The sequence below is a fragment of the Manis pentadactyla genome, chromosome 5 (genome assembly GCF_030020395.1).
Source record: "Manis pentadactyla isolate mManPen7 chromosome 5, mManPen7.hap1, whole genome shotgun sequence".
NCBI lineage: Eukaryota > Metazoa > Chordata > Mammalia > Pholidota > Manidae > Manis > Manis pentadactyla.
The window spans coordinates 163,911,704-163,919,257 of record NC_080023.1 but is presented as its reverse complement, the minus strand read 5'-3'; positions in this window follow the sequence as shown (position 1 = coordinate 163,919,257).

The window sequence follows — 7,554 nt, the reverse complement described above, 5'->3', positions numbered from 1 at the left end:
CTGTTCTCACATGTACTATGGACTCTAATCCTCTTGTCTTCCTCTTTAAATTAAAAAATTTTTTTCTTTGGCAAAAACACAATATGAGATTTACTCTCTTAGCAAAATTTTAAGTATACAATCTATTATTGTTAGGCTGTGGATACAATATACCCTGCCTCCCTCTTTTTTTTTTGATGTTCATTATTATTTTATTTTATTTTATTTTGCTATTATTAATGTACAATTACTTGAGCAATATTATGTTTACTAGACTCCCCTTATTATCAAGTCCCCACCACATATCCCATTACAGTCTCTATCCATCAGTATAGTAAGATGCTATAGAATCACTACTGGTCTTCTCTGTGTTGTACTGCCTTCCCTGTGCCGCCCCCCCCCCATATTATGTATGCTAATCATAATGCCCCTTAATCCTTTTATCCCTCCCTTCCCACCTATCCTCCCCAGTCCCTTTCCCTTTGGTAACTGTTAGTCTATTCTTGGATTCTGTGAGTTTGCTGCTGTTTTGTTCCTTCAGTTTTTGCTTTGTTCTTATACTCCACAGATGAGTGAAATCATTTGATACTTGTCTTTCTCCACCTGGCTTATTTCACTGAGCATAATACCTTCTAGCTCCATCCATGTTGTTGCAAATGGTTGGATTTGTTTTCTTCTTATGGCTGAATAATACTCCATTGTGTATATGTACCACATCTTCTTTATCCATTCATCTACTGATGGACACTTAGGTTGCTTCCATTTCTTGGCTATTGTACATAGTGCTGTGATAAACAGAGGGGTGCATATGTCTTTTTGAAACTGGGATCCTGCATTCTTAGGGTAAATTCCTAGGAGTGGAATTCCTGGGTCAAATGGTATTTCTGTTTTTAGTTTTTTGAGGAACCTCCATACTGCTTTCCACAATGGTTGAACTAATTTACATTCCCACCAGCAAGGTAGGAGGGTTCCCCTTTCTCCACAACCTCGCCAACATTTGTTTGTCTTTTGGATGGTGGCCATCCTAACTGGTGTGAGGTGATATCTCATTGTGGTTTCAATTTGCATTTCTCTGATGATTAGCGATGTGGAGCATCTTTTCATGTGTCTGTTGGCCATCTGAAATTCTTCTTTGGAGAACTGTCTGTTCAGCTCCTCTGCCCATTTTTTAATTGTCTTATTTGCTTTTTGTTTGTTGAGGTGCATGAGCTCTTTATATAATTTGAATGTCAACCCCTTATTGGATACATTATTTATGAATATATTCTCCCATACTGTAGGATGTCTTTTTGTTCCATTGATGGTGTCCTTTGCTGTACAGAAGCTTTTTAGTTTGATATAGTCCCACTTGTTCATTTTTGCTTTTGTTTCCCTTGCCCAGGGAGATATGTTCATGAAGAAGTTGCTCATATTTATGTCCAAGAGATTTTTGCCTATGTTTTTTTCTAAGAGTTTTATGTTTTCATGACTTACATTCAGGTCTTTGATCCATTTTGGGTTTACTTTTGTGTATGGGGTTAGACAATAATCCAGTTTCATTCTCTTACATGTAGCTGTCCAGTTTTCCTGCCTCCCTCTTAAAAGGAGTTACGTGATTACACTGGGTCCACCCAGATCACCCCTCATCTCAAAATCCTTAATTTAATCACACCTGCAACGTTCCTTTTACCATATAAGGTAAGATGTTCAGAGGTTCTAGAGATAAGAACAAGGAGGTCTTCTGGATGCCTTATTCAGCATGCCTGCCCCAATTTGGCAATCTTATTCCCAGCTATGTGACTTTGGCCAAGTCATTCAAACTTCCAAAGTCTCTGTCTAGTTCCTCATGGGCAAAAAGCTAATTAAATAAACTCATAAAAGGAAACACCTTGCTCCATGCCAGGAAAAGAATAAGTGTTTTTACAAATGGCAGTTCTTCTGGCAAAGGGCAAGGGAAGATCTTGTCCAAACTGCAGTGTCTTTGGCACTGGAATAAACCTCTATCCTCAACCCAGACTGTGGTGCTGCTGGTGGTACCCAAAGCCCGGGGTGCAATCCCAGACACTGCCAGCAGGAGGAGCAGAACACCCATCTAGAACCTGGTCTTGGGGCAGGGGAGGGTTGGAAGAGAATTCAGAGACACCCTGGAAGTCCCTGCCCCATTACTCAATTGAATCCCATTAGTTTTTATTCCTCCCAGTGCTACATTTTGTAGAATCATATTATCTCAGGATTAGAAGAGTCTCGGATAAACAATAACAACAAAGAGTTTCCATTTTTTGAGGGATTATATATGTCAGGCGCTGTGCTAAATAGTTTCTTGTATGATTTCAATTATGACATATTACAACTCTTAAACAGCCAGCTAGGACGGTTCCGTCTACCCATGGAAACCCGAAAAGGGGAAGTCACTTGCCTAGGGGCCCTTTTCAGTAACAGAGCTGGACTGGAGGCAAGTCTGTATGATATCACAGACCCAAATCTTACTTTGCCTTGGAGGTGATGTAAACCTGCCTCTTTATTTTCACAGGTCAGGAAACAGGCTCAGAGAGGGAGAAGAAACTGCCTGCGGAGCTATGTTGACTTGGGATTTGAACTTCCGTCTTCTACATTTCTGCCTTGGACACTCAGAAGTAGGAGACTCTGAACCATGCCTTGAAAAGGCTCATTTCTTCATGGGTAAAATGCAGGGGGGTGGTGCCCCTTGTTTAGGAGGTCCTTAGCAGGATGCAAAAATGTTTGTGTCCGTTTTCAATATTCTAATTAGTAGTGGTAGTTTCAGTTGTTATTCTGAGACTGTTTTGTGTTGAAAGTGGGCTAAAGCAAATCAGTAATTATAGAATCTTTCAATTTTATCATCTGTGTGCTTGAAAACCAAGAGTCATGTGTATATATATATATATATATATATATATATATATATATATATATATTTGTACATAATATACCTGAAAGAAGAGAGGGGATGTGAACTCAACAGTCCAAGCAGGTAATCTGGACCTGAGGACCACCTTTTGAATAAGCCCACCCACCATCTCAGAGAGACCCAGGTGTCATCTTACCTAGGCTACAAGCATTCTCCCCAGGACACGTCAGCAAGCCACAAGCCCACCTTTTCCCTGACCCCTCCCCTCAAAGAGCCCGCCAAAAACCCTGGCCATAAAAAGCCTCTTGACCTGTTAGAGACCCTCTTTCCTTTGTTCTGCTGGTCAGGATGGACGGGTCCCTCTCAGGTTCAGCAATAAACCTGCTTGGACTGTTGAGTTCTCATCCCCTCTTTTTTCAGTACCTGTATCTATTTTTATATAAAATACCTAGTTCTATCCACTAAGAAGGTCTAAAAAGAATGACTAATCTGGTAGCAGGGAGCATACCTAGGATTCTGGTTATAGTCTTTAAATGTCATTTTCTATTTAAAAAAATAAAGGGAACTCTTGGAGAAATTGCTGATGCTAGATCTGTAGCAGGAAATGTTTAAGATGAGCCTGGAATATCTTGTTATTCCAGATAATCAAGAAACTAACTATCAAAGGCTTTTAAAAGGACTTGGAAGCCAACCTGAAGATGGTGTAATTCCAGCTGCAACAAAGGTAACTGCAATTGATCTAAACTCACCAAATATGTTTCAATCCCTGAGTTCATAACGATATTCAGCAAACACACTAATTGGTCACCTTCTGAGTTTGTAATGACATTCAGCAAAAACACTACAAGGAACAAATTACATTCTTTAAAACTAGGTAAATGGAAGGAAAGAATCAAGTATTTATCTCACCTTTCCTATATGAACTGTACCCCTGGGTAACCAGATAACAGAGTAAGAAAAAAATCTTCTTATAAAGTTATTACAATTAATACATGAAAACAAAACGATACCATATTGCCATTTTGCAGCCTGCAATGAATTAATGTATTTAGCCCTTGCACACAAAAGCAGCTAACATCAAAAAAGAGCAAACTCCAGCCATGTATGTGCTTATTGATAAAAGAACCCAGAACCCTCTGTAACATGCCAAAGGGATGGACCTGGGTCTGATCCAGCTGTTCATTTGCAGGAAACACAGAGGCCAAAAGGCCATGTTGATCTGCACTGTGAGGATGCAATAGACAAAAGCCAGATTTTGAGAAACTCCATAGGTTAGGCAGCCTGAAGTTTTTAACAGATAACCTGCAAGGAAAAGAAAGAGATATAGAAGGAACCTATGGATTAAGAGAAGCTTTGAAAGACTCACCACGTTTTTTAAAAAATGGGCAAAACTAAAATATAATGTCTAGGAATGCACACTCCAATGATTAAACCATTAAGAAATGTGAGGAATTAATTACTATAAAAATCAGGTTAGTGATTCCTTCTGGGGAGAAGGGCTGTGATTGGAATGGGGTACCTGGAGGGGCTTATGAGGTGGCTAGCGAAGTTCTATTTTTTGACCTGGGTGGTGGTTACAAGGTGCTTGCCTAGAAATAACTCACTAAGCTACAAATTTAATTTGTATGATTTTCTCCATCTCTGGTTTGTTTTACAATATAAAGGTTTTTAAAAATGAAAACAAAATTTTAAAAAATGAAAACAGAAATACCTACTTCTGTGTGTGTGTGTCTGCACATGCGTGCACACATGCCCATATACACAGATATGGATATACGGCTTCTGGGAGCACCAGGTACATAGTAGATACTCACTAAATATGAGTTCTCTTCCCATTAATTCTGTCAAACACCCATACCTGTGTGATTTCAGCACCATTACTAACTTGTGTAATTAAAAACAGTTAATGCTCATTAAGTGATTGTTATGTGCTAGTGACTGTTTGCAGTACACCTAATCTAACTGAGTCCCCATGACCCTGTTGTGTCTATTTTACAGTGAAGAAAAGTGCACAGTGAGACTCAGAGAGGTTATCTGTGGCCACCTGGAAGGGAGTAGAGCAGCCTGGTTTTGAAGTCAGGCAGTCTGGCTCCCAGTCTGCGCCCTCATTAACTGAGTGTGTACCTCAGCATTTCTTACATGGTGCCCGCTGCCCTGTTTGCAACATCTCCCAGGTATTGAGTGCCTGCCAGTGTATGCACCATTGCTTCACACACATTACCTGAATCCCACAACAACCCTAGAAGGTGGGGATACTTCTTAGTCTATATTTGACAGATAGGAAACCTGAACTCAGAAGAAACTTGCCAAGAGTAAACGGCAGTGTCAGGGCTTGAACTGTAGATGGCGAGGGTTCATACTCTGGCCCTTGGGATTCTAAAGAACAAAATGTTCCATACTTTTAAACAAACAGATGCTTACCTGGTGGATCTGACCCAGTCTGAGGTCGTGGGTTGCCCAGCCAGCTGTCCGGAGCCTGACTTGGCTTGAGAAGTGTCCAGACTAAGGCTGGGAGAAGTCAGGGGCTTGGCAAGTGCCAAACATGCCTGACCCCGGGCGGGGGGGCCATGCGAAGCTTGTGACCCTTGGGCCTGTTATGCCTCAAGGAGCCAGAGACTTCTGTTATTTGGGTGCTAGCGTTTTGCTCACAAGCCTCAGAATCTGGACCCAGAATAGAGGTGCCACCTCACTGAGCGTGAGATAAAGACATGCGCAGGACGGACTAGAAGATATCCCAGAAGAGCTGAGAACCCAGCTGTGTTATTCTGGTCACACATTGATTTTTCTAACCTGAGTCAGCGTGACTGCTTGAAAGCACAGGCTGTCCTCTCTGTTTTCAGGGTCCGAGATCTCAGCCTGGCTGAAGCATTTCCAAAACAGGGCCTGGGAAGGTAAGAGACAATGAAGGGTAGAGACTCCACACCCCCTGCTCCACCAGTACCAACCTAAGAGCCTGTGCAGCCTAACATCCAGCAGGACTGAGTTCTTACCAAATGCCAGGCTCTGTGCTATGCAGTGTATATGTATGCATCCACACAGCCAACCTCGTGGAGACACTGTTGGGTAGGGGCACTTATGAGTACCATTTGGCAGGTGACAAAACTGAGACCCAGGGAGGAAAATCACTAGTAAATGGTCACACAGAGATGGAGTTACATGTCCTTGATTGTGGAGTCCTAGAGAGTCAGATCTGGCAATGCTCTGTAAATTCACTGTGTCACTCTGTCCGCACAATGACCCCGGGTGGGTAGGTATCACCACCTCCATGAAGAAATGGGAAAACTGAGGCTCAGGAAGTTGGATGGGGCCACTCAAAACCTTTATATGGATTATTACCTGCTTATTCACCCACAGTTCTATAATGGAAAGAGGGGACAAGGAATCCTTTGGGGGCCTTCTTGGAAGAGTGGAATGGGCTTTTCTAGGAAGGGACTATTTGGGGAGCTCAACATGTGACCCCTGTGTGAGGGCTCAGTGGTCTGGGGGAGGCAGGGACATGGAGAGGCTGGGTGAAACAGGCTCCTCAGCGGCACTGATGAAGGAGCTAGAGAGTGAGGTGTGCTGAGGTCAGCCCACACTCCCAGGTGCTGCAGAGTAGTGGCTGTTTGAGGGTTTCCATGGCCCAGCATGGGCAGAGAGCCCCTACATGGGGTCAGCTTGGGTCCTGTCCCATAGGGCCTCATGGAGGGGCAGAGAAGTGGTGGCAGCAAGAAGCTAGAGTTGGATGATGGCAGATTCCTAAGGGCTGAGGAAGGAGTTGCTAGGGACGCCCAGGAGGAGAAGTGCATCCATCAAGGTCAAGCGTGAGGAGGGCCTGCAGCAATGGCCACGTCCAGGAGCCCATAACAGCATCCCGTGACAAAAAGGGGCAGCTTTAAATGTCTGCTGGATCCAGAGAGCTCAGCGTCCGTCAGGATGGTGGCAGGTCGAATGAGACCCTCTCCTCTCTGCCCCCTCAGCCCCACCCGGGGGGGGGGAAGGGGAAGGAAAAGAGAAGAGGGACCCACACCATTTCCCCCCACAGTGGGCTGCCAGCCTGCAGCAGGACCAAGCAGGGTGGGGGGAGAAGGTTTCAACCCAAGTCAAGCTGGGAATTTTGATTTAGTAACTTGACTGGACATTCTAATTTCTAAATTCATGTTGTGTTTGCCACCTAAAGTGACTATAGAACTGTTTCTTGAGAGTGAGCGGAAGAGTAATGGGGATGTTTGTACCTACTGGCAGTGAAAACATCTCTCCCCAAATACATTTTAGAAGGGACAATGGGAGACAAAAATAAAGGTGTGTTTTAATTATGTCACAAGGTGGGTTCGTTCAACATGTTGATTGCAGCAGGATAGAGAATTCTCAAAAGATGCCTGGGAAGTGAATATTCTAGAATGCCCTAGAGCTTGTTTCATTAGGTAGACAAGTAGTATGGGCACCTTGGGAACCTCCTGAGTCCTTTATGGGGTCAGTACTCCCACCCCACTAGATGTTTCAATTGTTGGTTTCTAATAGCTTACTGTTTCTCCTTCTCCTGAGTACTGTGACCTCGGAAGGCACTTCACCCAAAAAGTTCTCCCCCTCACCCACAAAGTGGCTCGCTGGATGGCCAGCTTATGCAGAGATATAAAGGCTGGCCTCCTTGCAAGACTTGACCTGAGACCATATCTTTGCTTGGTTCTCTCCTCTAATACATCACATGTGCCTAATCCCTGCCTCAGGCTCTGTTTCCAGGGAACCCTACT